Genomic DNA, 19812 nt, shown 5'->3' with positions numbered 1-19812 from the left:
TTTACATTTTCTGCAAAGGAGTTTGATATGATATACATTTTTAAAGGAACAGTTCACCCAGAAATTAAGATTCTCTCATCATTTACTATGACTTTGCAGAACACAAACGAAGATTTTAGAAGACTATCTCAGCTCTGTAGGTCCATACAATGCAGATGAATGGTGATCACACATCTGTAGCTCCAAAAATCACATAAGGAAACATCAAAGTAATCAATATGACTCCAGTGCTTAAATACATATTTTCAGAAGTGATATAATAGGTGTGGGGGAGAAAGACCCTTTTTTTATATACTCTAAATCTCCACTTTCACTTTCACTTTTAGGGGAGACTGGGGATGGTTGCAACAAGTCTTATTCCTCCAATCAGAAACAGGCTTGAGTGACGGCACTCATACTGCACATGCTCAGTTAGACCCTCCCCCCACCAGGAAGACAGAAGACACTTCAATACTTGCTGCTGCCTTGAAAAAAACTTGTTTTGGAGGTATGAAAGTAATTTTTTTTCATGAGCTGTATTTTTGTCATATTGTCCTGACCTTTTGTATGAATTAATCAAAACGTACTTAGTTTGAAACAGTATTTTTCAACATAAACAAGTCATTGTGCTGTAAATAAAAGGATAGTTCACCCAAATACAAATTTGTATTGCTTTTTTTTTCTTTTTTCTTTTTTTTTTTTTACAAAAAATAAGATTACGTTATAACGTATACATTTATACATGCACAAGTCATTGTGAGGTACATAATAATTGGAGTTAATAACGTGATCATTTAATTATTTCGCATTAACGTAATCTTATTATTGAAATGGTCCATTAGCAAATAGTAAGCCATTATTGTTTGGCATACAGTGAATAAATCATCTAAATGTAGAAATTTTATTCTGTTTGTTTTCAGTATTCCAAGAGTAAGGAAAAGGGTAACTAACAGCGGGGTTCTCCTTAGTAAACAGTTGCAGTTTTGTACAATAAATACATGTTTATTAAAAGTTGTTGCGTTGCAAATTCTTCCATTCTTCCAGTCTAACACTGAAATATCGAGAGATTGAATAGCATTTGTAACATCTGCACATTGACTCAAAGTAGCCCTATGTTCTACGCATTAAAAAAAAAAAAAAAAAAAAAACTCAATAACTGTTATTTGATAAATATTACTAAATGACATGATGGTGGAACATCATGATGGCACTGCGGATGGCCGCTCGGTGTGGAGTTCTCCAATTCTGTTGTTGTTTTTGTTTGTTTGTCCTGTGTTTAGTAATCTTTTTCCAGTCAGTTTTACCAGAGACAAACTGCTGAACATTTGACAGCATATACCAGTCAATCTTTTCCCGGTTTTTGAATATTCAGACAATTTGCTGGACATTTTAGTTGGAGGCACGGCTGTGTTGTTCAAGAGATGCAGGCGAGGGAGACGAGCAGGCGCGTTGGTCAAACTCCGTCAGCGCGGTTTTCGAACAGCGCTGCCGAGTATGCATCTAGCGAATCTCAGCTCTCTTCCTAACAAAACGGACGAACTACATCTCCTCACCAGCACAAACAAGGACTTTTCAACCTCTACTGCCTTGTGCTTCACAGAAACCTGGCTGAGTGAAGCCATTCCGGACAGCGCGTTACATTTGCCGAGGCTTCCAGCTGTTCAGAATGGATCGCATTGCGGAGTTAACGGGAAAACGAGAGGCGGTGGAACATGCTTTACTTCAATGAAAGTTGGTGTACAGATGTAACAACGTTAAAGAAGATGTGCTGTCCTAATTTGGAAGCACTCTTTATTAACTGTAAGCCTTTCTACTCGCCGCCGGAGTTTTCCTCGTTTATTCTGGTGAGTGTTTACATCGCGCCAAACGCATGTTTGAATGCCGCACTGCAACAACTGGCTGATCAGATCACAGACACAAAACAACAATATCCGGACTCAGTTATTATTATTCTTGGGGATTTTAACAAAGCAAACCTCACACATGTGCTGCGTGCCCTCCTAGTGCGAATGGCAGATGAAGGCTAAAGTGATGCAGCCACATTCCTAAAAAAAGTTGAAAACTATTATTACATATATATTCCAAAGTATAATACCAGTAGCCTATATGCATAAATGACGGAAAATTAATGGGTATAGACGCGTGCTGTATATGTCTGTCAATGGTCCATTACCGGAGATAGCACACCGCAAACATTTACTCATTCGCACACTTCATCGACCGGGCATATTTGCGAGCACAAGTTTCGTTGATGATAATACTAGTTAAAATATAATCTAAATATTCATATCACTTTATATCATATTACATATCATATTTATATCATACAGCATACAATTTAAATACCTGCTTTAGCCGAAACAACATTTAAATGTAACTAAAACTTGCCTATTAGGACATATTTCAAATTTCAATACTCTGAATACTGGCTGGCAAGTCTGGAAATAGTCCAGCTAGTAAAATATGTACATGTTTATATAAAATAGCATGTCAACTAATGTAAGTAAAACTAAATGACTTACTCATTAATTGTATCCTCAGCTGGATCAAGCTCTTCAAAATGTAAACGTTCATCGTTGGAGTCCCGCTCTTCTTCTGAGGAAAATGTGAACTCTTCGTCACTATCTAGGACCATCTGTAGAGCTTCCTTACCTGTGTAGCATGCCATCTTCCAAACATGCAGGAAAGTGAGTGAATCTGATGATGAAACTCGATGTTTTTAAGGCATTGTTGTGGGGGCGTTTACCATTTGCATATTTGCATAGACTGTCTCAGCATATTACCGTATGAATAGCGCACTCTATTGGTGGGTGGGATCACATTAGCGATAATGAGCTGAGCCAGGAGAAACTGTACATCGCTTTGTTTCATACAGATTACATTGCAGGAGAATATTTGTTTTAAATGGTTTTATTTAAAAGTAGACATTTTAATCTTTCTTTAGACATATGTTTCATGTTTGTGTGATAAGTATTCATGGAGTTTCACTTCATTTTTGTGACGTGTTTCAGAAAGATGCTTGCGGAGACAGAGATGGCTGAAAGCGCACCCTGTTTATTTTCTTTATTTTACAAAAGCACAAGGTTTTGTTGTTATTGTGAGTGTACACAATAAAAGTAGACCCTTTATAGTTTCCAATGATGTCTTACACTTATCTTTATGCCCAAAAATGACGGAGTATTTTAAGTTGTTTCCGCTGTTATGCGGAAAAAATCCAGCAGGACGCGCCGGCACGTCCGTCGACCCCAGAGGGTTAAGATCTGTGAAGATGATGTGTGCCGTGTCTTTCGAAAACAAAGGATAAGGAAAGCACAGGGCCCAGATGGTGTTTCACCTGCATGTCTTAGATCCTGTGCTAACCAGCTGGCCCCCATCTTCACACAGATCTTCAATAGATCACTGGAGCAGTGTGAAGTCCCATGCTGCTTCAAAGGCTCCACTATCATCTCCATCCCAAAGAAACCAAAAATCACAGGACTTAATGACTACAGACTTGTCGCCCTGATGTCTGTGGTCATGAAGTCATTTGAGAGACTGGTGTTGGCCCACCTGAAGGACATCACTGGACCCTTTCTAGATCCCCTTCAATTTGCTTACAGGTCTGTGGATGATGCAGTCAACATGGGATTGCATTATATCCTGCAACAACTGGACAGACCAGGGACATATGCAAGGATCCTTTTTGTGGACTTCAGTTCGGCTTTCAACACCATCATCCCAGCTATTCTCCGGACTAAATTACACCAACTCTCTGCTCCCACGTCTATCTGTCAGTGGATTACCAGCTTTCTGACAGACAGGGGAAATTCACTTCCAGCACCTGTACAATCAGCACTGGTGCCCCCAGGAATGTGTACTCTCCCCACTACTCTTCTCCCTCTACACCAACGACTGCATCGCCAAGGACCCCTCTGTCAAGCTCCTTAAGTTTGCAGATGACGCCACTGTCATCGGCCTCATCCGAGATGACGATGAGTCTGCATACTGAAGGGAGGTTAAACAGCTGGCTGTCTGGTGCAGACAAAACAACCTTGAGCTGAACATACTCAAAATGGTGGAGATGATTGTGGACTTTAGGAGGAACACCCAAACACTGTCCCCCCTCACCATTCTAAACAGCACTGTGGCAGCAGTGGAGTCATTCAGGTTCCTGAGCACTACCATCTCACAGGAACTGAAGTGGGAGACCCAGATTGAATCCATTGTGAAAAAGGCCTAGCAGAGGTTGTACTTCCTTCGCCAGTTGAGGAAGTTCAACCTGCCATAGGCGCTGTTGATACAGTTCTACTCAGCAGTCATTGAGTCTGTCCTGTGCACTTCAGTATCTGTCTGGTTTGGTTCAGCTATGAAATTGGATATCAGAAGACTACAAAGGACAGTTCGGACTGCTGAGAGCATTATTGGTTGCCCCCTGCCATCCCTTCAAGAACTATACACTTCCAGAGTGAGGAAAAAGGCTGGAAAAATCACTCTGGACCCCACTCACCCTGCCCACTACCTTTTTGAACTGTTGCCTTCTGGCCGACGCTTCAGAGCTCTGAGCACCAGAACTGTCAGGCACAGGAACATTTTCTTTCCCTCAGGAAATTATTGAGCAATAATTAATGTGCAATACACAGCTTAGTCATTTTATATAATCCAACACATCCAACCTCTTCTGCCATTACATTCCCTTGCACTGTATATAACCAATTTGTATTTAGATTTGCACAACATATGTATATGTGTGTATGTATGTATGTATGTGTGTATGTATGTATGTGTATATATACAGTGTATATATATATATATATATATATATATATATATATATATATATATATATATATATATACACTACCGGTCAAAAGTTTTGAAACACTTACTCATTCTTTATTATATATATATATTTTTTTAACATTTTAGAATAATAGTAAAGTCATCAAAACTATGGAATAACATAAATGGAAATATGGGAATTATGTTGTGACTAAACAAAATCCAAAATAAATCATAACTGTGTTATAATTTAGCATCTTCAAAGTAGTCACCCTTTGCCTAGAATTTGCAGACATGTACTCTTGACATTTTCTCAACCAACTTCTTGAGGTATCACCCTGGGATGATTTTTAAACAGTTTTGAAGGAGTTCCCAACTTATTGGCTGCTTGGGCACTTATTGGCTACTTTTCTTTATTATTTGGTCCAAGTCATCAATTTCAAAAATGTTTTTTTTTTTTTTTTTTCTCGATTAACATTTTTTTATTGATTCAACCATTAAATATATATATAGCAGAACACACATATCCAGAATCAATATACAACCCCCCCCACCCCCCCCAATCCCCCACCCGACCCCCAACAACACCCCAGTGGTCACACAACCATAGACACACAACAAAAATAAATAAATAAATAAATAAAAAAATAAACATAAAATAAATAAAACAATCACACACATAAAACCCATACTCCTCTCTCTCCACTGTCCCTCCCCGAGAGCTCTCCAAAAAAGACAGATATCTGCCCCACTTCTTCGAAACATGTCCAGACTCCCCAGTCTTCTGGATACCCCCTCCTCAAGAGGTGCCACTCTGGCCATCTCTGAACACCACTCCGGAAAAGGGGGCGCTCCAGCCGACTTCCAACTCCTCAAAGTAATCTGTCTGGTGATCATAACACTAGATAGGACCCAGTTTTTCATGTGCTTATTCTCCAAATTAATGACTGCCCCATTTCCCAAGATACAGAGTCTGGGGCAAAATAAAATTTGAGAGGCCAAAACCTCGCACATAAAACTCTGAATCCTCATCCAAAATTCCTGCATCTTAACACATCCCCAAAAAACATGGGTTGTGTCTCCATCTTCTAATTGGCATCGCCAGCAGGTGGGTGTGTCTTTAAGACCAAGCCTATGCAATCTAGAGGGGGTCCAATAGACTCTATGTAAAATCTTAAATTGCATGAGGTGAAACCTTGCATCTCTAGATGCAGATTTGACATTTTTTAGAATCCCAGCCCACTGTCCCTCCTCCAATACCAAATTTAGATCTTTCTCCCATAATCTCTTAAGAGAAGTTGAAGTTCCATCTCCCAGACTCTGAATTAGTAGGGAGTAATACACCGATGCCTCATGACCTTTTCCAAAAGCAGTAATCACCTCTCCTAGAGTGTCTGCCACTTTAGGAGGGTGTAAACCACTCCCAAAAACAGTACAGAGCAGGTGGCGCAGCTGTAAATACTTATAGAACTTAGATCTAGGAATCCCAAAAAGTTGAACCAAATTTTGAAAGGATCTCAACACTCCATTCTCATACAGGTCACTGAGTGTAGTAACCCCCCTCCCAATCCACTCTGACCAGCAAAAAGGGGACTTGTTGATGCATGGTTTGGGGTTCAACCATATGCTCGAGGCAACATTTAAAAAAATGTCAGAATTAAACAGTCTGGACACTTTAGTCCATACTGAGTTCAAGTGCAATATAACGGGATGTATTTTAGCTTCTCCGATTAATTTGATAGAAAGGCTCTGCAGTGGTGAAATAGGGGCAAGAACTTCCTGTTCTATACAGAACCAGGGAGGGGCTCTCTCAGGTGGAAGCGACCAATGAACCAAATGTCTGAGACCGAATGTATAATTATAAAATAAAATCTTGGGTAGGCCTAGCCCACCTTTGTCAATCGGCCTATGTAACTTATTGAAATGTAATTTGGGATGCTTATCATTCCAAATGAAAGACTTTGCTATGCTATCAAATTGCTTGAAATAAGAGAGGGGGACATCTACAGGGAGAGACTGCAGTAAGTAATTGAATTTTGGAATACAATTCATTTTAATAACATTAACCTTCCCAATCATAGATAAATGTAATGAAGCCCACCTGCCCATATCACTCGAAATCCGTTTTATTAAGGGGTCAAAATTAACTCTAACTAAATCACACAAATTTGCTGGAAATAAAATACCCAAATACTTAATGCCGTGTTTGGGCCACTGGAAAGCACCAGGCTGGAAAGCCGTTTCTGGGCAGTACGCTGTCAGAGCCAAAGCTTCGGATTTAGACCAATTGACTCTATATCCTGAAAACTTAGAAAAGGAATTAATAATTCTGTGGAGGCAAGGCATAGATCTACTGGGGTCAGAGACAAATAATAGAATATCATCTGCGTAAAGCAAGAGTTTATGTGCCATACCTCCCGCCACCACCCCTGGAAAATCATCCTCCTTTCTTATCGCGGTTGCTAATGGTTCCAGGGCAAGACAGAACAATAATGGGGAAAGAGGGCAACCCTGCCGGGTGCCCCTATCCAAAGTAAAATAATCTGAAATTAGTCCAATTTTTTGTACCGTCACTACTGGGTGTCTATAAAGTAACTTAATCCATCCAATAAATGTACTCCCGAACCCGTATATTTCCAAAACCTTAAAAAGATAATCCCATTCTACCATATCAAACGCCTTTTCAGCGTCAAGTGAGATGGCAGCGACCGGAGATTGTTCATTCACTACTGACCACATGATATTGATAAGACGCCTAATGTTATCAGAAGAGCTACGGCCCCGAATAAACCCCACCTGATCTATATGTACAGGTGCATCTCAATAAATTAGAATGTCGTGGAAAAGTTCATTTATTTCAGTAATTCAACTCAAATTGTGAAACTCGTGTATTAAATAAATTCAATGCACACAGACTGAAGTAGTTTAAGTCTTTGGTTCTTTTAATTGTGATGATTTTGGCTCACATTTAACAAAAACCCACCAATTCACTATCTCAAAAAATTAGAATATGGTGACATGCCAATCAGCTAATCAACTCAAAACACCTGCAAAGGTTTCCTGAGCCTTCAAAATGGTCTCTTAGTTTGGTTCACTAGGCTACACAATCATGGGGAAGACTGCTGATCTGACAGTTGTCCAGAAGACAATCATTGACACCCTTCACAAGGAGGGTAAGCCACAAACATTCATTGCCAAAGAAACTGGCTGTTCACAGAGTGCTGTATCCAAGCATGTTAACAGAAAGTTGAGTGGAAGGAAAAAGTGTTGAAGAAAAAGATGCACAACCAACTGAGAGAACCGCAGCCTTATGAGGATTGTCAAGCAAAATCGATTCAAGAATTTGGGTGAACTTCACAAGGAATGGACTGAGGCTGGGGTCAAGGCATCAAGAGCCACCACACACAGACGTGTCAAGGAATTTGGCTACAGTTGTCATATTCCTCTTGTTAAGCCACTCCTGAACCACAGACAACGTCAGAGGCGTCTTACCTGGGCTAAGGAGAAGAAGAAATGGACTGTTACCCAGTGTTCCAAAGTCCTCTTTTCAGATCAGAGCAAGTTTTGTATTTCATTTGGAAACCAAGGTCCTAGAGTCTGGAGGAAGGGTGGAGAAGCTCATAGCCCAAGTTGCTTGAAGTCCAGTGTTAAGTTTCCACAGTCTGTGATGATTTGGGGTGCAATGTCATCTGCTGGTGTTGGTCCATTGTGTTTTTTGAAAACCAAAGTCACTGCACCCATTTACCAAGACATTTTGGAGCACTTCATGCTTCCTTCTGCTGACCAGCTTTTTAAAAATGCTGATTTCATTTTCCAGCAGGATTTGGCACCTGCCCACACTGCCAAAAGCACCAAAAGTTGGTTAAATGACCATGGTGTTGGTGTGCTTGACTGGCCAGCAAACTCACCAGACCTGAACCCCATAGAGAATCTATGGGGTATTGTCAAGAGGAAAATGAGAAACAAGAGACCAAAAAATGCAGATGAGCTGAAGGCCACTGTCAAAGAAACCTGGGCTTCCATACCACCTCAGCAGTGCCACAAACTGATCGCCTCCATGCCACGCCGAATTGAGGCAGTAATTAAAGCAAAAGGAGCCCCTACCAAGTATTGAGTACATATACAGTAAATGAACATACTTTCCAGAAGGCCAACAATTCACTAAAAATGTTTTTTTTAATTGGTCTTATGATGTATTCTAATTTGTTGAGATAGTGAATTGGTGGGTTTTTGTTAAATGTGGGCCAAAATCATCACAATTAAAAGAACCAAAGACTTAAACTACTTCAGTCTGTGTGCATTGAATTTATTTAATACACGAGTTTCACAATTTGAGTTGAGTTACTGAAATAAATGAACTTTTCCACGACATTCTAATTTATTGAGATGCACCTGTATAAGTGATGTCATAACTTTACTTAATCGATTAGCAAAATTTGACAATATTTTTACATCTAACTGGATCAGGGAAATTGGACGGTAACTTTTACACTCGCTTGGATCTTTGTCCTTTTTAAGAATCAAACTGATCCGGGCTTGTGTCATGGTTGGAGGAAGCTTTCCGTTCTTTAATGATTCTGTATAAACTTCTAACAAAAGTGGAGCCAGTTCTGTAGCATAAGATCTAAAAAATTCAGCAGCAAAATCATCTGGCCCCGGAGCTTTGCCTGTAGGTAAGGCCTTAATTACCTCATCAGGTTCCTCCAAGGTTATCTCAGAATCAAAACAGTTTCTTTGCTCAGTTGTCAGTTTAGGAAGTTTTAATGGTTCCACAAAGTTTCTAATATCTTCATCAGTAGACAAAGACGTAGAACTATAAAGATCAATATAGATTCTTTAAAAGCATTATTAATATCAGTGGCCGAGGTAAATATTTCACCACCAGCAGATTTCACTGAGGGAATAGTAGAAAAAGACTCTCGCTGCTTTATATATCTAGCCAAAAGCTTCACTGCTTTGTCCCCTGACTCAAAGACTGTCTTGCCCTGAATAACCAAAACTCCACTTTCCACGACAAAATAGCATTATATCTGTATTTCAATCTAGTCAATTCTCTTAGGCCATCAGACGACATTCTGTGCTTCATCTCTGCCTCTGCACTTTTAATATTCTCTTCCAACTCCACAAGTTCTCGTGCTTTGGATTTTTTGGTGAATGAGGCATACTGTATGATCCGACCCCTAAGAACTGCCTTAAGTGCCTCCCAAGCCACGCCCACTGAGGACCAGTTGGTCTCCATATAAATATTGATTTCAGTCTTTAACATTTGTTGGAAATCAGGATTTTGCAAAAGGGATACATTAAAGCGCCAACTATATGATTTCTTTTTCTCCGTATATGGCAACATCTCCAAACTCACCAGGGTGTGATCTGAGACTAAGATGTTTCCAATTGAGCAGTCAACAACGTATGAAATTAGGGACTTAGATATATAAAAAAATAATAATAATTTTACAAATTATATATGTATATACACCATAACTTACTCAGACAGTCAACTTTATAAAAGACGTCCTTTATGTGAGCATGTAGATATTTTGTGGTCGTCCAAAGAGTCCATTCTAGATCTGGCCGGAAACTTCAGTGTAAAAAAGACACAAAACAAACTCCAGCCGCTAGGCGGAGCCAGCGCAAAAAGAAACAAAAATGGCACCCAGCTTCCTCAGATAATAGAGGTCCTCAACCGCAAGTCAGTCCACTAATATAAGAAACATCAAATGGCTTACTCACTTAACAGAGTGCCTGTTTTGGACATGTAAATACTTTGCGACCATTCTTCGTTTCTATTCTCAGTTTGGCCGGGAACATCAATGCAAAAGTGATCTTCTGCTGGTGTAAGAGTTTCTTACATTCCTTGAACCGATCGCATTTCTCTCTTGTCGAATTCGCAAAGTCCGGGAACAAGAAAATATTATGGTTCTTCCAAAAAAGCTTTCCTTTGCTCCTCGCCTGGTGCAACACCAGATCTTTATTGGATGATCTCAGAAATTTGGCCAAAATTGATCGGGGCCTGTCTCCCTCAGCAGATCTGTGAGCAGGGACTCTGTGAGCTTGCTCGATTTCCAGCTTGTGGCCTGTTATGTCGAGCAGACTCGGGAAGAGCTCGTCCAGGAATTTCACCATATCTCTGCCCTCTTCATGCTCAGGAATTCCAACAATTCATATGTTATTCCTTCAGCTCATATTTTCAAAATATTCCAGTTTTTCCGAAATTAATTCCAAATCTGTTTCGGACACGGGCGGATTAGCGGATAATTCCCTTTCCGATGACTCAAGATAATCGAAAACTTCTGTCACTCTTGTAAACAACTGTTTCCATCACCGTAATCGATCGACGTATTACAGCGAGATCTTCCAAGTCAGCAACAACCTTCGTCAGCATTACCGACATGTTGGACAGATGACGCTGAATTTCATCTACCGACGTGCCGTCCAAATCGAGTCCCCGTCTCGCAGTCCCGCCAGAGGCCTCAGCTTGAACACGTAAGTGTCTTTTAATGTCTCCAGAGTCTGAGTCTGATTTTGACTTCTTTGCCATGTTTACCTCAAAGTGCAAGTATGTAATTGGGTGTATCGAACATGAAAATAATTAAAAAACTAGCAAAGTTCACAGAGCTCGTGTCTCACACGTCTGCTTCTCGCATGGCGTCCCTGGAAACCCCCAATTTTTTATTTTTTTTTATTACATTTTATAATGAAATAAATTAATATGGTGGCACAATTATATTTTTGTCTACAAAACTAATTTCAAACATTTAAGCATAGACCTTCAGATCAAAAGATTTTTAAGATCATGAGAAACATTTCAGTCAAGTGTTTCAAAACTTTTGACCGGTAGTGTGTGTATATGTGTGTGTGTGTGTGTGTGTGTATACAGTTGTGCTCTAAAATTTGCATACCCTTGGAGAATTGGTTATATATGTACCATTTTTAAAGAAAACATGAGTGAGCATGCAAAACACATTTCTTTTATTTCTTATGGGATTCATATTCAACTGTAGGTTATAACAGAATGGCACAATCATAAAACAAAACATGGCAACAAAGAAAAAAAATGAAATGACCCCTGTTCAAAAGTTTGCATACCCTTAGTTCTTAATACTGTGTATTGCCCCCTTTAGCATCAATGACAGTGTGCAGTCTTTTGTAATAGTTGTCTATGAGGCCCCAAATTCTTGCAGGTGGTATAGCTGCCCATTTGTCTTGGCAAAATGCCTCCAGATCATGCAAAGTATTGGTCGTCTTGCATGAACCGCACGTTTGAGATCTCCCCAGAGTGGCTCGATGATATTAAGGTCAGGAGACTGTGATGACCACTCCAGAACCTTCACCTTTTTCTGCTGTAACCACTGGAGGGTCAACTTGGCCTTGTGCTTAGGGTAATTGTCATGCTGGAAAGTCCAAGAGCATCCCATGCGCAGCTTTCATGCAGAAGAATGCAAATTGTTTGCCAGTATTTTCTGATAACATGCTGCATTCATCTTGCCTTCAATTTTCACAAGATTCCCCATGCCTTTAGAGCTCAAACACCCCCAAAACATCAGTGAGCCACCACCATGCTTCACAGTGGGGATGGTATTCTTTTCACTATAGGCCTTGTTGACCCCTCTCCAAACATAGCACTTATGGTTGTGACCAAAAAGCTCTATTTTGGTCTCGTCACTCCAAATTACAGTGTGCCTGAAGCTGTGAGGTGTGTCAAGGTGTTGTCGGGCATATTGTAACCGGGCTTTTTTGTGGCATTGGCATAGTAAAGGCTTCTTTCTGGCAACTCGACCATGCAGCTAATTTTTGTTCAAGTATTGTCATATTGTGCTCCTTGAAACAACCACACCATCTTTTTCCAGAGCAGCCTGTATTCCTCCTGAGGTTACCTGTGGGTTTTTCTTTGTATCCCGAACAATTCTTCTGGCAGTTGTGGCTGAAATCTTTCTTGGTCTACCTGACCTTGGCTTGGTATCAAGAGATCCCCGAATTTCCACTTCTTAATAAGTGATTGAACAGTACTGATTGGCATTTTCAAGGCTTTGGATATCTTTTTATGTCTTTTTCCATCTTTATAAAATTCCATTACCTTGTTATGCAGGTCTTTTGACAGTTCTTTTCTGCTCCCCATGGCTCAGTATCTAGCCTGCTCAGTGCATCCACGTGAGAGCTAACAAACTCATTGACTATTTATACACAGACACTAATTGCAATTTAAAAAGCCACAGGTGTGGGAAATTAACTTTTAATTGCCATTTAAACCTGTGTGTGTCACCTTGTGTGTCTGTAACAAGGCCAAACATTCAAGGGTATGTAAACTTTTGATCAGGGCCATTTGGGTGATATCTGTTATCATTATGATTTAAAAAGGAGCCAAACAACTGTGTGATAATAAATGGCTTCATATGATCACTATCCTTAAATTTTTTTTTTGCATCATCAGTCATATTTTCTAAATCAATGCCAAAATTTCACAATTTCTGCCAGGGTATGCAAACTTTTGAGCACAACTGTGTGTGTGTGTGTGTGTGTGTGTATATATATATATATATATATATATATATATTGTGTGTATATATATATTGTGTATTCTATATATATTTTATTTTCAATATTTATTTATTTTGTTTTATTCCATTTTTAATTATTTTTAAGTCTTGTTGCTGTTTTGTATTGTTGTGCACTGGAAGCTCCTGTCAGCAAGACAAATTCCTTGTATGTGTAAGCTTACTTCGCAATAAAGCTCTGATTCTGATTCTGAAATAAATAAATAATACTATAATATTGTTGTATAAATAAATAATACTATAATATTATTGTAAAATACTACATATTTTCAGAATACTATGCTCATTGGGACAAAAAGCAAAAGTTAATTAGTGAAATGTAATATATTTTTAACATGTTGCAACCGTCCCTGATCGTGTTGCAACTTTCCCCAGGGTTGAGGTCAGTTGTAACACCTGACTTCTATTCAAATAAATATTGTGAATGATATGTCATATGTAATCATCTTTAAATGGTATGGGTAATTAGCAGACAGATGTAAGTTTAATATATAAAAATTTGGTTGGTCTAGTCCAAATAGTCTCTGAGTAACTGAGAGAAATGCAAAAAGTGTTGTAACCAACCCCAGTCTCCCCTACATAAGAAATTAACATGTGGTGCCTGTTTAGTTTCACTTTCACATCTGAAAGTGACTGTGAAAGTGGAGATTTAAAGTAAAAAAGAACTTAAATATTGTTCTGTTTCTCACCTATCATATCACTTCTTAAGACATGGATTAAACCACTGGAGTCATATGGGATACTTTTATGTTTTCTTTATGTGATTATTGGAGCTACAAAGGTTTGATCACCATTCACTTGCATTGTATGGACCTACAGAATGTCTCGGTTACTGATGTAACTTCCGTTCCCTGATGGAGGGAACGAGATGTTGTGTCGATGTAGTGACACTAGGGGTTACCTCTTGAGAGCCCCAATCACCTCTGATTTATTCAGAAAAGGCCAATGAGAATTGGCGAGTTGAATTTGCATGCCACTCTCCGCCCCGGACATACGGGTGTAAAAGGAGATGGCGTGCACCACTCATTCATATTTGTGCTGAGGAGCTGAGAGAGAGTCCCGGCCATGTCAGTGGTCGGTTCAGCGCTGTGGCAGGAGGGACACAACATCTCGTTCCCTCCATCAGGGAACGGAGGTTACATCAGTAACCAAGGATATGTTTAATGGCCTCCGTCTGCTTTTTCACCATTGAGAACTGATGGGTTAAGTCTTCGACAGTGTCACCGAAGAGCCCCCCTTGGGAGGTGGCCGCATCGAGAAAGCGAACCTTCTTGGCGTCACGCATCTCTGCAAGGTTGAGCCACAGGTGTCGCTCTTGGACCACCAAGGTGGACATTGTCTGACCCAGGGCACGCGTTATGACTTTCGTCGCCCATAGAGCAAGGTCAGTCGCGGTACGCAGTTCCTGCATCAGCCCCGGGTCGGTCCTACCCTCGTGCAGATCTTTAAGCGCCTTGGCCTGGTGGACCTGCAGGATGGCCATGGCGTGCAGGGTGGAGGCAGCCTGGCCCACGGCATTGTAAGCCTTCGCCACTAATGACGAAGTAAACTTACAAGCCTTGGAATGGAGCCTTGGTCAGTTCCTCCAGGTGGCTGCGCTTTGTGGGCATAGGTGCACCGCCACAGCGCGCTGTACCTGGGGGAGCTCAACATATCCCTTGGCTGCCCCGCCGTTGAGGGTAGTCAGGATGGACGAGTCCGCGAAGCGTGTACGGGTGGAGAAAGGTGCCTTCCATGACTTCCCATCACCCAGCACACTTGTTCTGCCCGGTAGAGTTCACGAGCGAGGCAGGCAGTCCGCCTCAGGGTGGATTTAATGTCTCGCTTGGGGCTCGCAATTAGGATGAATTATCAGTGGCAGCATCGGAGGGTGGGCTGCTGCTTTTGTAAGTGGACGAGTCTACTGAGCTCCAGCTCTCGGGCGGTAGAGCTCAGGACGAGGCTCGTGAGCTCCTCGTGCACTTACGGGAAGAACGGCACTGGGGCAGGGCACGGCCGTGAGTCACTCTCTAAGCCCAAAAATCAATCATCCAGCCGCAAACGCTCAGGGCAGGGCAGAGAGTTCCACTCAAGCCAGATGTTCGCAGCTGCCCGGGCAAGCATGGCTGCTAACTCAGCGTCCGCCTCATCCTGAGCTCTACCGCCCGAGAGCAGGAGCTCAGTAGACTCGTCCACTTATGAAAGCAGCAGCCCACCCTCCGATGCTGCCACTGATAATTCATCCCAATTGCGAGCCCCAAGCGAGACATTAAATCCACCCTGAGGTGGACCGCCTGCCTCGCTCGTGAACTCTACCGGGCAGAACAAGCGTGCTGGGTGATGGGAGATCCGCGGGGCCTGAGCTGGCGGATAGACTTCCACAGCCGCCCCCAAATCGCCCACGGCACTCGCCGCCCCTTCAACACAGGACGGACCGGGTTGGGGAGCAGCCATGGTGGCTCTCTGCTTCACAAAGAAAGAAGAGAGCCACGACCGCAGCATTCTCATGGGCATATTCTCACAGTGAGAACATGTCCCATCTACAAATGCTGCCTCAGCATGCTGGCGACCCAAGCACTCGAGACAGATTTCGTGGCTGTCCGATGGGGAGAGATAACGGCCGCATCCAGTAGCACAAATGCGAAAGGACATCTTTAAAAAGACGCCAACCATTTGTGCGAGCTCTTTTAGAGGAATTTACTCTTTTAGAAATTGCTGTTTTTACACCTGTGAACTGAGCTGCTGAAGCGCCCAGGGGAAACACAACAATTGACTGTGCGAGAGTGACCGCTGATCTGCGCCTTAAATCCAGCAGTGTAATGAATGAGGTGACGGGACGAACACAATACATGTACTCGGCTCCGAAGAACAAGTCTGAATGAGTGGTGCACGCCATCTCCTTTTATACCCGTATGTCTGTGGTGGAGAGTGGCATGCAAATTCCACTCGCCAGTTCTCATTGGCCTTTTCTGAATAAATCAGAGGTGATTGGGGCTCTCAAGAGCGAACCCGCAGTGTCACTACATCGACACAACGTTGAGTGAATGACAGACAGGGAACTGAAATATTCTTCTAAAAATCTTCATTTGTGTTCTGCTGAAGAAAGAATTTCATACACATCTGGGATGACATGAGAATGAGTAAATTAAGAGAGAATTTCTGGATGAGCTATTCCTTTAAGAGTATGCAATGAATATGAATTTCTATTTATCTGTGTATTAATTGTAACTGTTATTGTGCACTGTGTAATGTGTTGTAATGAAAAAATCTTTTGCTCATAAATGCTTGAGGACTTATTGTTGTACAAGGATGGGCTGATGGCTGACAGGGCCTATTGATGTTCATGATGCATAAATAAAACTCACAATATTTCCCAATGTCAGTACAAATTCAGATAGATAGAGAAGCAGAGGGAAATTAAGTAATGGCAAAATTAGGAAACAGCTCACACGTGGAATCAAGTTTTACAACATATTTACCATGACAACCTAATGCCGCAAACCCTTTAATCCGGCAAAAACTACGAATTAAACAATCTTACCGCTCAAATAATTCACACGTTTTAACAGAATAATTAATGTAAGCTTCACATTTCTACCTTTAAATTGGCCCCATGTACTTCCATTGTAAGTGCTTCCACTGTAACCTTGATTTGTTTATTAGTATTTTTTTAAGAAAAGGAGGAATGAGTCCAAATTTATTTTGTGGCAATCAGCATTATGCCACAAATGCTGTCGTTTGAGCTTAACTATTATCTATTAACTGGGAATATTTGTTTGGCCCCATGAGATGGGCAAACCCAGCTGCTTCAACAAGAACCGAAACTGGGAAGAAATGTGATATCATTTGTACACTTTTGCTTTTTTTTTTAGATGATGATGTTGGATCAGTAATCTAGCAGGGTGTAGCTTGTATCCTTTAGAAGTTTACACAAAATAGGATCATAGTTCAAGCATAAGTTCTAAACTGGAAATTTTCCACAGTAATTTGTTCAAAGCACAACAAAGAAATACTACTGAGAGCTACAGAACACATTTATTAACGCAAAAAAATTCCATATTTCTGTAACACCAATGTTGTTTGATTCCATGATACTGAATTATGAGCCTATAGTATATGATAGTATATCTATCTATCTATCTATCTATCTGCTGTATACACACATATACAGTATTTATGTATTCATGTACCATGGTATTTGCATACTACACCAAGGTATTTCAAAGAATACATTGATTCTTTTAAAAAAATAAATGCTGTGACCATTGTTGTCTATATGTAAAAAAAAACAAACAAACAAAAAACAGTGTCACTATGTTACTACCATAGTGTAATACTTTTGGTATGTTTTTTTATAAGTGTAATGATAACTATAACTATCATCAAAAAATCTTAACAGGAGAAAAATATTGTTGAAGTATTGTGAATCCAGTGTGTTTTGTACCTCTTGTTAAACTGAAAAACAAAACTTTCCAGCGTAGGTGATTTGGATCCTGTAAGTGTTAATCTTGGGCTCTGATGTTGTATTGATATAGCTCAGAGGAAGTTTGAATGGGTCCTTTATAACCTGATCAAACAGTGAGGCCCTTATCTCTGCAAACATCCTTTATTTTCCCAGGCTCCATATGCAAACAGAGAACGTACCTGGCTTGAAACACTGCTTGTGTGTGTGTGTGTGTGTGTGTGTGTATATATATATATATATGTATATTATATAATTAGTATTATTATTTTTATTATTATTTTGGAAAAAGTTTTGTATTGGTCAGATGTTTTATCTGTGTGCTTGTATTTGGACTCTTTATATAAAACAAATGCCGCTTGGTGGCATATTTTGTTATCTAAATGACATTTATAATTTTTAAGTGTGGCTTAAGTGTTGAAATACTTTTTAGACAGACAAGGATAAGACATCAAACACACCTTTCAGATGTGTTCACTAAACAAAAGAACCAGGTACATGACCTACATGGTCTCAGTAATGTAACTGTCTAATCTTAGTCATAATCAATGATTGTTTCACTTCCTTCCTTCCAATCTTCTTCATCTCAAATATCTTAAGCAGTTTTACTAGTCACAAGATAAGGGTATAAGAGAGGTTTGGTTATAAGTTTGAGTTTGGTATTGGGTTTGAGTTTGAAATTTTGTTTGGGTATAAGTTTGAGCTTTGGTTTGAAATGGGTTAAAACTATCAGTTAAAAAACTAATATAATAGTTTTTGATGACACTGGCAGCGCAGTTAGTATCTGTGTTTGAGTATGGGTTTAAGTTTGAGTTGTATGTGAATTTGTATTAATGTCTTATAACTAAGTCCAGCCTTAGCCAGGCGGTTACAGAATTGCACAGTGTGCTTTGAATTGTGCTCTCGATTGATTTCAGTTTGTGTTGGAAGTTTAAATTAAATTAGAATTAATGTCTAAACTTCATAAAGGGTCCACCCCAGTCAAGATTATAATATTTCACAAAGCTTTATGTTCACTTCTTTCAATGAATCATTGCCTAACAAAATATATCTGTTACAGTAACCAACACTCATCAGTTCAGCACTCTCTTACAGGCAGTGGTCAAACTTTGAAGAGTTATGAAACTGTTCACAGCCCTCAGTCCTGTTATTTGCATTCACTACAACGCTTACAAAACAGACTGTACACACCTACTCACATCAACATTGCAAATGGATACGCCAGCCAGCCAGAATATATGGATATGGAAAGGAATGGTTGTTTATGCCATTACTGGAAAAAAGTTGGAATGTTGGCAGATACTGGAATATTTGGAGGTCTGATTTAAAGTAGCCAGAGGTTTGGGATTCAATCTGGCAAGCTGGGAATTGAAGTCTGGCTCTACAGGTGAAAAAAAAAATATCTGACTGGAATATGTGGAAGGAAAAGCCAGAGGCACACGTTGGGAAAACGAAAGAGATGCAGAGACGCGTGTGTATGTGTGTGTAGTTGGGGGGTGCAAATCACACTTCTTGGAAACAACTCAATCAAAACCCATACAGTACTGTACAACACATCTACTGTATTATTACTCTATTGCAGGGATATTCAATTGGCAGCCCACCAATCATTTTTATCTGGCCCTTCATCCAATTTTGATAAAATCGCCTCCCAGTCTAATCATCAGAAAACTCTCTGTGCAAAATTCAGCGGTAATTTAACAACAATTAGCGGCTTGCGCACCGACATTTGGCAGTGAGTTTAACAACATTCAATGGTGTGTGCAACAGCATTCAGCTGTCGTCAGAGCACAGATTCAGACTGGAGCATGATTGCTTACATTTCTCTGGCTATCGTTCAGTGATACTGATACTGAACCGGGGCAACGGATACGAGTCCTTACTCGTGACAGCATTGAGGTGTTGGTAATCCACACAGAACCTCCTCGATGAGTCTTTCTTTTTGACCAACACTGCCGGCGCTGCCTATGGGCCTTTTGAGGGTTCAATAACTCCTGCCTGCTCCATTTCCCATATTATCTGTTCTGCCAGCAGTTGTTTGGTCAACGCCAGATGGTGTGGTTGCAAGCGGATGGGCTGTGA

This window comes from Myxocyprinus asiaticus, chromosome 30 (assembly GCF_019703515.2).
Source record: "Myxocyprinus asiaticus isolate MX2 ecotype Aquarium Trade chromosome 30, UBuf_Myxa_2, whole genome shotgun sequence".
Taxonomy (NCBI): Eukaryota; Metazoa; Chordata; class Actinopteri; order Cypriniformes; family Catostomidae; genus Myxocyprinus; species Myxocyprinus asiaticus.
This window is presented reverse-complemented; position numbering follows the sequence as displayed.